The sequence below is a fragment of the Falco biarmicus genome, chromosome 1, assembly GCF_023638135.1.
Source record: "Falco biarmicus isolate bFalBia1 chromosome 1, bFalBia1.pri, whole genome shotgun sequence".
NCBI classification, from domain to species: domain Eukaryota; kingdom Metazoa; phylum Chordata; class Aves; order Falconiformes; family Falconidae; genus Falco; species Falco biarmicus.
In genome coordinates, this window is record NC_079288.1 from 63,273,615 (window position 1) to 63,290,872 (window position 17,258).

Below are 17,258 nucleotides of genomic sequence, written 5' to 3' on the forward strand. Positions count from 1 at the left end.
GCATTTATAGTAGTCCTGGGCTGCTCTTTTCATAGCCGAAAGGGATTTGTTTTTGAAAATAGTGTAGCCCTCTCCTATTATTGCCCGGCATGTGGTATGTGAAACAAACACTGAATAGAGTTATTAAAAACAAACATTTTGAACAAGTGCACTTTGTTATGCCAAAACCGACACACTGTCACTGTGTTGATTTTAACCCAGTGATCAGGGAGCACCAAAGTACTCAGGGTGTGTCTTTGGAAACAACTTGGGCAAAAAGAAAAAAAAAGTTTCTAGTGGTCGTTTTACCTCTGCCTCAAACAGCCTACTGCTGCTTGCATTTTATGCGTTCAGTCTGCAGAGGAGCTGCCTGCTTCCTTTCCCGACACCAAGGCCTGCCTTTGCCATCGAAATAATTCAGGACTGTGGACAAACTCTTTTCTCGGTCACTTTTTGTAGCCCTCTGAAATCTATTGGGGTCAACACTCGTTTCAGAAAAAAAGGATAGTAAGACAGATAAGGTCAAATTCTAAGTTGTGCTTTGCTGTCTCAGCCTTTTTCCATGGCCCCTTTCCTAATCTTATTTCTCCCTGGCTGCCCACCCTCATGCAGTTTTTCCTCAGAGATGGTATTGTGGAACCAAAGCAGTGGATAATTCACTTTTCCTCAGAAATTTCTCCAGCCAAGTTTTGAGAAGGTTTGTTTAGTGACATGTACAGTGGAATAAAAATCACATATTACTGATGGGGCATTTTTTTCAGGTGGTGGCACCAGGAGATGTTTGCAGAGACTGACAGTGTCTGAATACTTATCTTTTACTGCAGGTATTGCCTTGAAAAGTCTTGATTTCGTGTCAGCTTTGATTAAGCATGGCCTGTCTCTCTTACATGAGACTTTGTGGCAGGCTTTCTATCTTTCCACCATGCTTGTTGTAGGTGTTCTCAAAAACTGGTGGGTCTGATCATCTCTTCCTTTATTCTCACTGGTAACCTGAATGAAAACATCCCTCTTGTTTTGCAAAACACTGAGGAAAACATTCATTCTGCTTAATGATTGCTGTGGCAAAAACTTGTAATATTCTACAGGGAAGAAATCTCAGTCCCTTGCTTCCAGCACATTTTCTTGCAATGTTCCCACACAACTCTTCTCTCCTGTCCGGGAAAGAGCAGTGCTTAGGTCAAGATCTCCCATCAGCTTGCCTTTAACAGCACTCACTAAGTTAACTCGCTGAAGCAATTTCCCAGAAAAGCACTAACAAAACAGAACAATGACCTACATGTGGGATCATGATAGCAATAGTCACAACTGAATCATTTACTGTACTTTTAACTTTTTGTAATTTGCTCTTTCCTTCAATAAAAGCTTTAGGAAAGAACTTGAGTGGAGGAAGCAATAGAAGTTCAGCTGAGCTAACATCAAGGAGGCTGTGTAACTGCAATGAGGCCCTGTGACCATCTCAGCAAGAAACTGGAGCCCTAAGGGGCATTTTGCCTGCAAGCCTGGGGGAAGGCAACAGTTACATTCTCTTCATTAATGCCTTCCTGATCATCAGCATTTCCTACCTCTGCAACACCAGAGCATGGTGATGATCTTTTGGGTTGAATAAACATGCCCCTCCTGGCATGCTGGACCTCATGCCTTCGGTCTGGCTTGCCCGGGTGTCCCAATGAATGCTTTTGCATGGGTGACCTCCTGGCGGGCTGCAAGGTTGCGATGTGCCCAGGAAGCATGCGGGCTACAAGAGATGCCCTGTGGTCAAACACCCCAGAGGCCAATACTTGCTGGGCTTGCACACACAGCAAGCAAGAGCGTTGCTCCTGTTGGTCCTTTTCAGATGGCCCTCATGTTTCTCCCCATTTTTGGCAGACGTTCCCTGCTTTGCAGACAATACCGGGAAAGTAATAAGCAGCCCACTGTCCAAGTGTGCAAACAGATGGCTGGTCCCCAATGTTGTCCTAGAGATGCCAGGTGAGCAAGGGTACAAGACAAAGAAGCCTTGCCCCTTCCCTTCTGCAGCAAGGGGTGGGGGTGCTAAACACCATGTTTCAACTTTAGGCTTTGCATAGCTTAAAGGGTAGGGGTCAGGCTCCTGCCTGACAGCAATCTGCATTGCTTTACTGACTGCACTGGGGCTCAGGTACAGACCGAGCATCTAGCCTGGGATTTTACATTACTGTATCAACCAAACCAGATTGTTGACTTTAGTAGCTGAAGAACTGATTGTTAATACCGCAGATCAAAAAGCAAATAATTTTTGCACCCTGCAAAACACCAGCCTCCATCCTGCTGAAGACAGTGCACAGAAAACTGCATCAAATACATTAAGGAAGGAGTTAGGCTGGCATACTGCATTTTGTACAGATGAAAGGTTGGTCTAGCAGTCTGTCTTTGAATTTGACTCAAAGCATGCATTTAAACTGAAAAACTGCTTCTTCCTTGAGCTTACACCTTAATATTTACTGCCTTTAAAACACTGAACAGAATTAATAAATGCCGCAATATGGAGAATTCAGATTTTGGTGCTTTTCTCTGCAAGAAATACAGACCTATGACAAAGCACAAATATAGGTACAAGTTAAACCTAGGAGAAGTGAGGCCAGCCTGCTCCCTGCTCCTGATAACTGAGATGCAGGAAGGCACTGCTTCATTACACAGATAGCATTTTTCAAGAGCTTCCAGCCTGGACACTAGTTGCTTGTTGGGCATAGACTACCAGCATTTCACATCACTCCTTAGTGGCTATGGACTGATGGCTTTCAGGACGTGATGCAAAATGCAGATACCCTTTCCTCAGGCTATAAGAGACCAGGAAAGAGAGTGGTGACTGTTGCTGGATGCAATTAGACATCTCCTGTTTATCTTTCTGGCTACTTTTTTCTGGTTATGAAGATAGCGGCAAAGCTGTTAGTTTAAATGTCTGTTGAGAGCAGCTAAAGGCAAGGACTTTCCCCAGTGCTGTGTTAAGAAATAATAAATATCCAGTTTTGGCTCAGCACTATGATGGACAAGACAAAAGTAAAAGCCATGTGATATGCTGCAGGTCCAAACATTCAATCCAGACTTTCAGCTTTACCTATGGATGCCTTTGTTTGTCTATTTAAGTCACTGTTCCAGAAATGAAAAGATTGAGAAGGCTGGTTATTGAATTTACCTCTCCACCTCTGTAAGCTGCCTACAGTGGCCTGGTGGTCGAATTGCTTGTAAGCTTGTGTGGTTGTGAGAACTGTGCCAGTGGGTTGCAAGACTTTAATCTCAGCCCTGACCACATAGCTAATAGAAAGTAATCGGCCAGTTATGGGTGCTTAAGCAGATGGGATACCATGAAGCTATTTACAGCTGTGTGGCACTGAGCTTGCTGCTCTGGCATTCAGCTCTCCAAATACATTTGCTGTCCAAATCACCTGACTGCAGCAAATAGGTAAAACTGCCTCGGTGGGGCTGTGCCCGCCAATGACTCTGAAAAGCAACCTAGTCAAAAGAACTGTCTGCTTTTAATCATTTTGGATAGGGCTAGGTTACTTTAATCCACTTGCTATGCTGCCCAGTTTCAGCATGGTAAGAGGCAGAACATACATGTGGCGGCACTTACACCATGATACAGAATATTCTGCTCTAACCTTCGAAACAGCTCCAGAGGTACACGCAACAGCGTATCCATGGCAAGAAACACACATACATTACAAGGAACTGCTCTGCAAGTGGTCCATGGCAGCCTGCCTCTCCCCGCTGCCCCCTGCTTTAGATATTTGGCTGCTGAGCATTACCTTGAGAGTATATGTTCATCTGACAAAAGTCTGAGCGAGCAAAAGTCTGTGCAATCCTTGAATCCCCTCCATGCCCTGAATTCAAGAGGCTATACGGAGATTCTGCATAGCTTCTCAGCTGTCTTTGCTTCTGAAACAGAAACACCTTCCCACAAATATTGCTGTTCTTTTCACCATCCAACATGAAACTGTGGAGACATATCAGTTCCTTAAAATATTACCCCCCTCTGCCTCCCTTCCCAAAAGGTGAATAGGAGATTTCTCTTGTTCAGAGAGGCAATACTGACAGCTCCTTATATCACGCAGCACCGGTCCTACACCAAACCTCCTGCATTGCTGCTGCACGATGATGGACATCACTAACTCGTTTATTCTCTTACACAGTGTCAGCCGGGTCTGCAGCAGCACAGAGGTTTGCACCAGACTCCGAGGTGTTCACCCTCCCCAGTATAATTGTTGCAGAACAAACGTGGTGACTCAGCACCCTCTTCTGCTTTCTTCTCCAAATGAATTCTTCAGAAACCACACCAATGACTCAATGTGAACATGTAAACCACGTCCTGAGACTACTTGACCTAAGAAGCAATCAGCAAGCACCTCTATAAGGAGTAATTGAAATACTCATTTCCAAGAACAAGCCATAAACCTCCATGCTGGTTAGTGAGAAAAAAAGAAAGTTGGCAGATAAGATGCTATTAAAAAAAAAAAATGAAGGTAAGTTCTTCCTTTGGAAAGCTGAGTTAGGAGCAAGCTTGAGATTTCAAAAAAGTGATGTAGGAAAAGAGAAAGTAAGCTACAGAGAGGGTTTATTTTAGTTTTAGTATTTTAATTTCCTTACATACATGAAGAAAGATAGGGACTTCAGAAGGGGGAAAACTTTAAACCCAGGAACCAGTGAGAGACACAAATACCTAAGAAATTACTGGTGAAAATACATAAAAGACCAGATTAAAAAACCCCACAGAACTACTTGTCCAAGTGAGATCCTTATAGAATGTAAAATATATGATGGAGAAAACATTTCATTACTACTGAGGGAGTCTTAACTCCATCTTCAGATGCCCTCCTTCCCCATCCCCAGATCTCACAAAGTATACGCCTGCATTTTGTAGGTAAACATTGGAATGTGCAGCACAGCCTCTTCCAAGTCCCACATACAACTTCCAAAAGCCTTGTACTGCAGCTGAATGCAGTATCTCCGTTCCTATTAAACTCTACACTGTGGGCTCCCCATCCCCCATAGGGAGTTTTCTTTAATATATGGTTTCAATTCCAAAACAGTATCACTTCAGGGACCTACTCTGCCTTTATTTATGCAGACCAAGAGATGATCCATCTATCTACTGATAGCAGCTTTAATCAAAAAAGAATATTTTCCATACAAAACTAAACAATTAATAGGACACTTTTGAGAACAGGCATATTACACCCTCGTCATGGGTCTTGGGAGCTGCTAGACTTTAAAACTGATAAATAGGTTGTCCTTGTATTCTTTAACCAACCCCCAGGGAAAGTAGTTTGTAAAATAGTAAAATTGCTCAGGCACAAATATTTATCACAGATCCAATAAGATTTTATGTGCCTTGTAACTACAATATTACATGTTTTATGCTCCTTCAATCTTTGCTTTAGAGTACATCCAGTTTTTTCAGTATAGATAATTTCACGACCAGTGGAGATCTGTAAACAATATTTTGTTACAGCCCCATGAATACTAGGTGCCATTATTTCTCCTGTAGTTTCAATGAAGCTTTATTTTTCCTGAATGCATATTGTTCATGTTCTAAAAATGCCTGGCACAGAAGGCATAATTATCTTTATTTTATTGGATTTGTCAGGTTTACACAGTTTTCAGTCCATTAGAGGTTAGTCACCATTATGCAAGCATACACACTTAATTTTAAGTACCTGGCTCATTCAATAGATGCTACTTTGTAGAACAGAACAGCTTGTCCTTCTTTAAAAACGTAGCACAGCGCCACAAAACCAAGGCATGCATAAGGGTGCACTCCATCCTGCCCCACTGACATAAAGGCAGTTAATGGAGGTGTTAAATATTGTAGCTTTAGGCGTACAGCTGCCCAGCAGCCAGCTTGCTCCGTGTGGATCAGTGCAAATCACTCCTCGGCCGGGAAACATAGCTTGAGTACTAGCCTAGCTGTTGGAGTTGGGATACACAGATCCTGTCTCCGGTCTTGGCTGGGGCACAGAGGTTGTACAACCACCATGCTGAAGCTGGATCCCGGCCAAGAGCAGCTTCAGCTGCATAAAGCTACTCTGGGTTCACATGGCATTTCAGCCCTTAATGCAAGCTGTGGGTATCTAAAAAGAGCAGTGTGGCACTAAGCAGCCACCACTGGATCACTCATTTCTATCCGCAGTGTCAGCATCAACAGGGAGCTGGAGATGGGAACCAGTTTGATTGCAAAATGCAACCAGCACAGGCAGGGCAGTGAGGTAGGGGAGAGAAGCGACTGCTGAAGCAGCTGCGCCACTGGCCATGCAGCATGTGCCATGGGCACATCCACCACCCCAACCAGGAAGCCGGTGCATCCTTTCTGGCACAGTGCCTGGGGAAGGTGCTGTCTGTGCTTCTGCACGAGAACAGGCTACGGCTTGACATTGCCAAATTACCATCTTCTTCCCTGATTTTTTTCCTTGGAGTTTTATACCTTTGTCAAGGCTGTATTTGTCCTTTTGAATCCTTGGACCTGCTGTCTATCCTTTTCTCTCACCTTGCACACTTTTTAGCTCATGGACTTTCTCATATTTAATGGCAATTAGTGAAATCAGGCAAGGTCACACAGCTGCACTGAACCAAATGGAGCCTTGGATCAGCCAGCTGAAACCTGGGCTGGGGGTTCGAGAGCTACACTGCTCGATTTATTCACACAAACTCAGTCGCCATCATCTGTGCTTCGCCGATAGCTGTGGTACCTTCCAGCTTCTGCTCCCTTCCCGCTTCCATGGCTGCTACACTGCTTCAGCAGGCAGTTATACAGAACTCCCCCACTTCAGCTAGGAACAGAGGTATTTTCAGTCCAAATGACCTTTGTTTTATAAAAAGGGAATAACAAGTAGCATTTCCTTAGGTGAAGGTATCTTAACCGCCTCTGACAGATTGTGCTGAGCAGATCATAAATAGGTCTGCCGCAGCCTGTAGGCAAAGGTGCCATCTATATCTGACAAAGGCAGGACAAAAAACAAGCCAAGGCTGAGGCAGGCAATGTATTGCCCTGCTGTTGATGGAAACAGCACTAGCAGGGCCTCCACCGATGTGCACTGCTTGCTACAGAGCTGAAGAGCATCCCTGTTCTGGTAGTGCAGACAGCAGCCTAGGGCTGCTGCCCCCAGCTCCGTGGCAAGAGATATTTTTTCTTAATGCATGTGAGACTTTCTGAGTAGCAAGTATGGCTTTTGAATAGCGGTCAGCATGCCTGTATAGCAGGGTGCCCTGACACAGTAATCTACAACTTATTTAAACATCCTACAGAGACATTCTGCATTATTATTTTAAAAGATGGCATATTCAGGGTATTTCTAAAATAATGTAGAGTCATTAATTCCTTTGTATAGCATCCATTAACTGCAGGCTATTATAATAAATAAGTGGCATAATTACCAGGCTAATTGTCCAAAAAGCTAAAACAGTCATTTGTCGTTGTTCAGCACCAGCGGGCAACTAAGTACTACGCAGCCATTCGCTCACTCTCCCCATCCCAGAGGGATGAGAAGGAGAATTGGAAAGGAATGTAAAACTTGAGGGTTAAGAACAATTTAATAATTAAAATAAAAACACAATAACAGTTATGATGGAAAGGAGGGAGGAGGGGAGAAGAATGAAATCCAAAGGGAAGGGAGGAAAGAAAACCAGCGATGCACAATACAATGTCTCACCACCTGCTGACTGATGGCGCTTCAGTACAGAAAAGCTTTGATTGGACAGGGCCAGCCTGACTGGTTCATCCTTTAGAGTTGACTAACCAGGTGACCTTTGCTAAATTTGTATCCCAATGTCTGAAAATTCCACCACCTGCAACCATTGCTTTCAGGGTAGTCTTTAACAGTCTGTTACATGGGTCAATTTTCCCAGAGTCTGGTGCGTGGTAGGGAATGTGACATATCCACTCAGTGCCATGCTCTTTGGCACAAGTGTCTGTAAAATTATTTCAGAAATTAGTTCTGTTTTCTGATTAATTTCTTTCTGGGGTAACACGCTGCCATAAGACGTCTTTCAAGGCCTAGGGTAGTGTTTTGGGTAGTGGCACAGGGTACAGTACGTTTCTAGCTATCAGGAGGTTGCTTCCACCATTGTAAGCACATAGTGCCTACCTTGGCAGGTTTGTGGAAATGTAGTATAGTCAGCCTGCCAAGCCTCCTCATATTTATACCTCAGCCATCGTCCTCCATACCAAAGAGGCTTTAACCACTTGGCTTGCTTAATTGTAGCATGTCTCTCATTAATGGATAACCTGTGCAATAGTGTCCATGGTTAAGTCCACCCCTCGATCTTGGGTCTATCTATATGTTGCATCTCTTCCTCAATGTCCTGAAGTGTCATGGGCCCACCAAGCTATAAATAATTCACCTTTGTGTTGCCATTCCAAATCTACCTAAGCCACTTCAATCTTGGCTGTTTGATCCACCTGCTCATTGTTCTGATGTTCTTCACTGCCCCAGCTCTTGGGGGGCATGTGAACATCTACGTTATGTACTTTGACAACAAGGTTCTCCATCTAGGCAGTGACACCTTGCCATAATGCAGCAGCCCAGATGGGTTTACCCCTGCGTTGCCAATTACTCTGCTTCCATCGCTGCAGCCATCTCCACAGGGCATTTGCCACCATCCATAAGCCGGTATACAGGTAAAGTATTGGCCACCTTTCTTGTTTAGCAATTTCTAAAGCCAGCTGGGTAGCTTTCACCTCTGTGAACTGACCCAATTAACTTTCTCCTTCAGCAGTTTCTGTGACTTGTTGTAGGGGACTCAATACAGGTGCCTTCCACCACCGATGCTTTCCTACAGTATGGCAGGACCCATCAGCAAACAAGGCACATCGCTTCTCATGTTCTGGCAGTTCATTATACAATGGAGGTTCTTCAGCACGTGTCACCTTTTCCTTCGGTGACATTCCAAAATCTTTACCTTCTGAGCAGTCCACAATCACTTCCACGATTCCTGGACAAATGGGATTCCCTATTTGAGCTTGTTGTACAATCAGCACAACCCACTTACTCCATGTAGCATCAGTCACATGGTGCATAGAAGAAACCTTCCCTTTAAGTGTCCAGCCCAGCACTGGTGAGTGGGGCACTAGGAGGAGCTGCACCTCAGTACCAATCACTTCCAAAACAGCTCAAACTCCTTCATAAGCTGCTAATATCTCTTTTTCAGTTAGAGTCTAATGGGCATCAGGCACTCTAGATCTCCAGCTCCAAATGCCCAATGGTTGACCTTGAGTCTTCTCTGATGTGTTCTGCCAGAGGTGACCCTGCATCATCCTGGTCATGATAAATCACCTCTTTCAAGGCTAATTCCCTTGGGTAATTGATATCTTTCTCTATTGCAGTCCACTTGCCTGGGCGATATGTAACATCCTCCTTGTAGGGATATCTTTCCTTGACACTTGACATAAGTTTCTTTCAGAGGCTGAGGACTTGCATTCCTTTCCCAATTGCCCTGTCAATGCCTGCTTCTTTAGAAAATGATCCCAGCTGCTTGGCTTCTCTACCCTCTAATTTGACACTGTTAGCCCCATTATTCCAGCATCAAAGCAACCAGGTAACAATGTGTTCACCTGATTGACAGGCATAGTCTTTCTGCATATCCCACAGTTCATTCCTAGATAGGGATTGAGAGTTTACCTCTTGTTTGGCTTCTTCATCCTGATCCTGTGATGGCCCTGCTTCATCCTCCTTTACTAAACAAGCTGTTTTCCCTTTCAGTTTCTTCTTCTGCATAGGGGCAACTGATACTGACACGTGTTGGTCTTTTGCATCACTTGTTGCCACAGCTGAGGTAGCCCCAGTGCCTGCTGCAGAAGCTGGAGTAGTTACAGTTAGTTGCTTAATTCTCAACCAGTTCCAGGAGGTGAAAAATCACATTCACTATTCCTAGCAATAGGATCAGGACCTGCGCTATGATGGTTCCAACAGTCTAAAGGTACTCAGTATTTCCAAAAGCCTTAAATGCTTTAGTAATTCGCCTTGGGGAGAAGGGGGAGGTGTAGCCCCCACCTGTATGTTGGCTCTCTGGAAAAGAAAAGCCACAGGTGCAGTGGTTGGTATTCCTTGGCAGGAATTCCTCACACCGGGCAACACCCCCATGGAGTACACAGACCAAATTAGTTTCACAAGCAGCAAGTCTGTCATATCACAAACCAGTACTATATAGCACAACACTGTCATAACCTTAGCCCAGGTCCCAAGGGCAACCAATGGCACGCTGCAAATAAAGTAAGTAATGCAACCCTGAGACCGGGCAGCAACTTTAAGAACAGAGAAATCAGCGTTGTGGCCAATGATCATTAAACTGATACAATGAATATAGACAACACTTTTATTTTAACACACTTTAGTTAGACCTGTCATTAACTCAGCCCTTTGAGCCCCACAAAGGGCTGTTGTGGTTTAACCTCAGCTGGTAACCCAGTACCACGCAGCCACTCGCTCCCTCCCTCTCACCCAGAGGGATGGGGAGGAGAATTGGAAAGGAATGTAAAATGCAAAAGTTAAGATATGAAAAATTTAATAATTGAAATAAGACCACTAATAATAATAACAGTTATAATGAAAGGGTGGGAGAAGGGGAGAGGAATGAAATCCAAAGGGAAGGGAGAAAAAAAACCCCAAAGATGCACAGCACAGCTGCTCACCACCCGCTGACCAAACCCCAGCCTCAGCCAACCCCCCAGTTTATACACTGAGCATGATGTCCCATGGTATGGAATACTTCTGTGGCTAGTTCAGGTCAGCCATGTCCCCTCTTTCCGGCAGGGCTTGAGAAACTGAAAAGTCCTTGACACAATGTAAACATCACCCAGCAACAACTAAAGACATCGGTGTGCTATCAGCATTGTTCTCACACCAAATCCAAAGCACACCACTGCACCAGCTACTAAGAAGAAAATTATCTCATTATCCCAGCTGAAACCAGGACATCATTCTAATGCATGTTTCTGCTGCTGTCTTAGCTATCACGCTCTGTCTGGAAGCCCAGCAGCACCACAGCTCCTTGGCAGAGGACACCCCACAGTCCCTCTTGCTTTGGCCTCTTTCCCCAGGCCTACCATCTCAGCACACCCTTCTCCCCACCTTTCACCATGCCTGCTGTACCTCAGAAGCCATGCTTCTACAGTGCTTGTCCAGCACCAACACCTCAGCAGCGGCACCGGCTGCAGCAAGTGCATGGATTCTTGTGGCCCTCTGCCTCCCACATGCCCCAGCATGACCTCCACGGCTTTATCTTCCACAGCAGAGGGAAGAGGTAGCCATTTCCAGCCAAGGAAAACTCATGGTATGGCTGTCCTGTTTTCTGAGATGGGTAGAAAGAAAAGACAGCTTTCTTACCCTGTTTTTATGACCATAATCACCAGTGCAGTTGCTATCTTGGTATATGCTACTGGAAAAAGAGATATTGAACAAATCAGAAAAAGATGATTTTTCATTGTAGAGTACTCCAGCATTAAGGGAAACAAAGCACTGCTTCCACTCACCTGTGGTGCTCAATATCCTCTTCATCCAGGTGTGCCCAACAGTCTTGTACCCAGTTTTAAAAAAACCAAAGCACTGTACATAAAGCCAAAGGGATACACTAACTTGTAGAAGAGACAAACAGGAGGACTTAAGTCTTTCATACTAACACAAAGTCAGACAACTCAGTGGGGAAGGAGACAACAAAACATAGAAGTGGCCAGCTGAAAGGCTGGGCAGCCTACCACAGCTGCAGGTAAGCAGAGGAAACAGGGAAGAGGAACTGGCTTCAAATTGGAGTATCACGTAGCTGCAGGTGTCCTGCATTTTTCATCAGATGCTGTCACTTGGTAAAGAAGATTGATGCTCCTAAGGTTCTTGCACAGATATTGTTTAAGGAGGGACTAAGTGAGAGATTAGACTGGATAACCTCGAGAGGTCCCTTCCACTCAGCATCTCTGTGGTTTAAAAAGCTGGATCACAGAGGACCAAAGACTTTTAGTCATACGCAGCTGTGTGAGTGAAGGATGGGGACAGAAGTGGTACAGGGTGGAGAACAGACAAGAAATTGGTGGGTAGATTTTTCCAAGCGAAGAAGTAAAGAAACAAAACCAGAGCAGCCAAGGAAGCTTTTTGCAAATGTCCTCCTGTTTTCGGAGGCATGTCTAGGAGTGACCTTTTATGTGATCTTTTTAAATATAGCAAAATACTCTTGAATTGTCAACAGATCAGGGAGGTACTCAGCCCCTTGTCTGGTGTCAGCTGGCAAGGATTGCTCACCTCCCCCCTCCCTACTAAAATTAGTCATGAAGCTCCCAGTGACTTCACTGAAAGTAGTTGCAGCCTTTGAACATTTTAAAGCCTCCATCTTTCAATATGCTGATAAACTTAAAAAGGTATAAGGAAGCCAAAGAATGATAGAAAGGAAAATTTCAAGTTTAAAAAGTGTGAGATCTTTTTAAGGAAAAGATAAGCAGAATGAAAAATCTTCCTTTCCTGTAAGGAAGAAAAATAACTTAAAACCCTCTTTTTCCATCCAGCACTATTTCTTCTTGTCTTAAAACCTCTCTCCTACCATCCACACACACACAGAATGAACACTTATGTGAATACTGCGACTTGATCTATCAGATAAATTCGTGTGAAAATAGCAGTCTTCTGTTCGACAGATTCTGTAGGAAATTATGTTACCTGAGCCCTCTATTCAGACAGGAACAAAACACCAAAGGACTGGCCCAGCAGCCTCCATCTGTACCCATCACTCCACCTAAGCCATTTGCAGAGGTGACCCTGTTGCTGACAGATCCAGCACATGTCAGCTCAAAGGTGGTTCTAGAGGGGCCCCAGTGTTACTGCTTGCAAAATCAGATGGGATTGTAAAATAGATGAGGTTACTGATCCATCAAGTTCAAATCACTACAGATTCGAGGAGCTGAACCTCAATAGTTCCTGTGTACGAGGCCTTCTTCAGACTTGCCAGCTGAAGTGGATTAGACGTAGCCTGTACATAGCGACTGGCATGGCAGCAAGTGGAGACCATATTACAGCAGTGTCTCTGGAGGGAAAAAAAACCTCCTCTAAATTCAGTGCCTATTTCCATTTCTCTTCATCTCTGATGTTTCAAGAACATACACATTCATATAGCCAAGTCCTTTAGCATATCATTAGGCAGAAAACCAAGACTGAGAGGTTTTGCAAAGCCTGTTTTCACTACTACGTTCCTTCCTCAACACAGGCATGAAGATGGCCAAATCGAAACTGAAGACTTCAGAGGAACTCCTGGGTCAGAAGAATCAAATCTATGCCTTAAAACAAAACCCAATCATGAGTGTTTACAACAAACACATTATTCGAACAAAAAGATGTTTGGTTTTTTTTAAATCTAGGTAACTCACAGTCAATTAAAATTTGCTTCTTATTTGACTCAGAAAGAAAAATAGTCAGGCTGCTCTCCATTGCTTCAGGTAATTTTCTCTTTTTAAGTTTCAAAGTGTTGGTAACACCAGCTGTATTTTTTAAAAAAACAAAGTACACAACAAGACCCGCTCAAAGAAAAAAATAATAATCAAGAAAATACAAACCCAAAACTTTAATCTCATGATTAAAATAGTTTGTTTCCATCACTCAGGAAGAGGAATCAGATTTATGCATTTTCTTCTGCAAAAAAAAAGTGTTCTAACATATAGTATAAAGCTTTAGGTAACATGTTGACTGTTGTCACTCCTGGTTTCTATGTCTAGGTATAGAAATCTCCACTCTAAATATCTGTGTTATCTCAGCTGAAGTTTTTTACCATTTCCCAGTATAATATCTGGGTTTCTTTTAGAGCTTGCCCTCATTTAGAGGATTGGGTTCTGTTTATATGTTTTTTTAATAAAAATATATATTAAATAAGATAAAGGATTTCAGTAGTGTCTCAGGAGCAGCAGGGGCACTGAACTAAGGGGCAAGATCACTGCCTGCCCTGCTCGTATTTGTAGCAGGTTAGATTTGGTTTGACAGCACATAAAGTTGTTGTGCCCAGCTCCTTGGCTGATTGCTTAACCTGGTCTCTAACCCAAGTAACCTTCCTGCAACTCTCTCCAGCTGAGCAGAGAGGACAGTATGCTCTGTGCGGTCTGTTCACTCTGTGAGTGATCTATCAGGCATATACCTTGCAATCAGATGTCTAAATAAATCTTTAGTGCAGACATTTAACCAGAAAGTGCTTGTATTTGTTTCCATATTGGCCAGTCTCAAGACTACATACTTGGAGACTCTATGAACACCACATTCATAATTTCTGTGCCATTTGGGAAAAACTATCACCAGTCATTTTTGCTATAGGCTTGCAAGGCTGGTGGATTCCACTGCTGATTCATCAAGTGGTATTTGGCTGTATTTGGCAACCATTTTGCACTGAAATTTCCATCATCTCTGTTGTTCAGAAGCAGAGATTTAGATCAACATGCTCCCTGGGCTGGATGTGTAAGCATGTTTGAACAAGCACAGCCTGTCCATAAGCTCCTGAACAGCCTCATTTCTCTGCGTGACGGGAGCATTGTATGTGCAGCTCCAACAGTTTCCCCACACTTTTGGGCTGCTGTTTGATTTTTTTTTTTCTTTTTCCTTCCCTTCATTTTACTGGAAGTCAGGATACTGTGGGGAAGGTTGGGGATTGAGTCTGAAGCCAGAACAAGCCAAGACATCAAATAACAGTAAGTCAGGGTAGATGAGAGGACTAAGTGGCAGGGCAGGCAGTTGCTGTAGCTGTCATAGATAAGGCTAACGGAAACAGCATCAAAACTGTTAAGCTGCACATTATTTAGTTTTATATGCTGCTAGTAGTTGCATTGAGTTCTTCTCATCACCCTCTGTATTTTCAATACCTTCTTGCAATGTGATAGCTTGGGATCACTCCCTCAACCTTTGCAGACCAAAAAACCAATATATAGAATATGAAACCATTACACAGTTTTCAACAGGCATTAATAAAAATAAGGTGATTACAAAACAAAGACATTAAGATGTTTCTGACGTTTTCTCCGAGGAAAGCAGAATTCTTCTAAGAGGAGAGGAATTTCCATTTCACAAACCCCCTGAGCCTGCAAGAACTTCACTGGAACATCGGATATTGTAAGCTTGGATCTCTCAGCCTAAATGAATAAATGACAATATTGAATAGATGTGTCAAAGAATCACAGCTCTCAGGGGAAAATCCAGTGTCTCAGATAATAAATTGCAAGAAAAGAAGATTAAAAATAAATACAGACAATATCACACCTTTACTCTTCCACTTTCTTGCTATCCCAAGAAAACCAAGAGGAAGTTATCCCTCATGCAGTCCCAAAAACCAATCTAAGGCAGCCATGGCACCTGTAGTTTAATCAGCAATATGCTCTGTGGAGCACTGCAGAGATGGATGCTACAGACCCCGTTTTTTCCCTGAGATAATTCACTGCTTCATTACTCTGTTTTTATCCTGTGTACTCCCATTGATTTCAGCGTAAAACTGGAATATTGCAGGGATGATTCAGACCCACTGCTTTTGTTTCAGAGGAGATAGCATGGAGACATCTAGGAGAAGTAGAGCATTCACTTATTTAAACTCCTCCTGTCCTTAGAGCAAAACATTGATTAAAAAATAAGACTGCATCTGAAGAGCTCTGATCAGAGAGCATAGCTTAATGGATGAAATAACATACCTTTCATAAGCAGATTAAATGCAGTCTTTAGAAGGAAATGTGTCATCTCTCAGACATGATGGCATGGCACAATCACAGCAAGATGACGGCAGGAACCTGACATTTTAAGTGTAAAATAGGGGTGGTTTTGGAGCCGAAATTGACTTTAAGAGGCTCCAGAGCTTCAGCATTTTAAAATCTCCAAGAAGTTGCTGAAAGGGGATTTGAGGACATGTGTTTCACTGCTCTGTTGCCCTTCATTACATTGCATTCATTCAGGACTTCCACTAGTCATTTTCAGAAGCAACAAGAGAGAAATATTTTCTGTTTTGTGCTTAGAAAATAATTTTTCCCTAAGAACAGACCAGAAAAGACCATTTCTTATCCCACCCCTCCCTAATGCTGAGACTTGACTGCTTCATGGGGTAGCAGACCAACTTCGCTGAATTCCTGCCATCTCGAGGACCAAAAGAATTAATGATCTCTTTATTCTCATCCTATGAGGTGGTCTTTAGAAGCGAATTAAACCGAGTAACTAAAGGTCTTATATTTCGTAGAGGGTTTTAGCCCTATGTGAAAAGAGCTAAATAACTTGCAGACTGCCTGAAACCAGCATTAATGTATAAACCCCACAAGCACAGACATCAAACAGCATGAAAGCACAGACAGTAAGAAACTGCTTTGAAGCTCCAGCAGCTTGACAACAGAAAGAAAAATTTTTTTTGAAGTGACATCCTTGTTCCCTGGTATGGCCTGCAAAGGAGAGGCATTGAAGAATTCTTGGCGCTGGCATCACCTGGGGCTGACTGAGCTGATGAGTTTCACCTTAATATGGGAAAGGAAGAACTAGAAGAAAGTTGCACCCAGCAGGAGTAGGAGCCTTCCAGTTTTGGTTGAAAAGACAGCCTAGATGCCCCAGCAGAGTGACCTGCCTGTTCCTCTGTGCGCTTCTTCACTGTGTTTGGCAGAATATGTCACCTTATCAACAGGAGAGAAAAAAGGGAAGAGGAGGAAGGAGCTACAGTAGGGGTCTCCCTGTGGTCCCATGAGGAAAAGAAATAAGACAGAGGCTGAGCACCTCTTCCCACGTAAGCCACACCCTAGTGCTACAGCATCCTTTAGGATCCCCAGTGTAGTCAGGATGGTGGAAATGAATGAAAGGTGGGTTAATGAGGAGCCTGAGGAGCCCACAAACATCTTGCCTCCTATTATTCTCCTCTGTCATCCCTTGTCTCCTTGTCATTTCAACTGGGCTTAAAACCAAACCTGAATGGCAGTGCTTTCCTCCTGCTCTCTTCTTTTCTTTTCACTAGCTCTGTTCTGCCCCAGTATAAGAAAGCAAAAAATCAACTGGTGTATTGGGCCCCACAGCAGCCCTCCCAGCGCTGTGCTTGTGTTGGTAGCTGGAAAGGTGGTAATAACACACCAGTGGTTTGGCTGCTGCTGAGCAGCGCTCACACAGCATCAGGGCTGGCTCTCCATCCTCCCCCCCCCTCCCCTGGGAGGAGGCTGGGGGTGGGCAAGATCCGGGACAGCTGACCCAAAGTGACCAATGGGATATTCCACACCATATGACATCTGGTCAGATATAAAAGCTAAGAGAAAGGACAAGGATGAGAAAAAAGGGGCATCTACTATATATGACGTTTGTCTTCTGGAG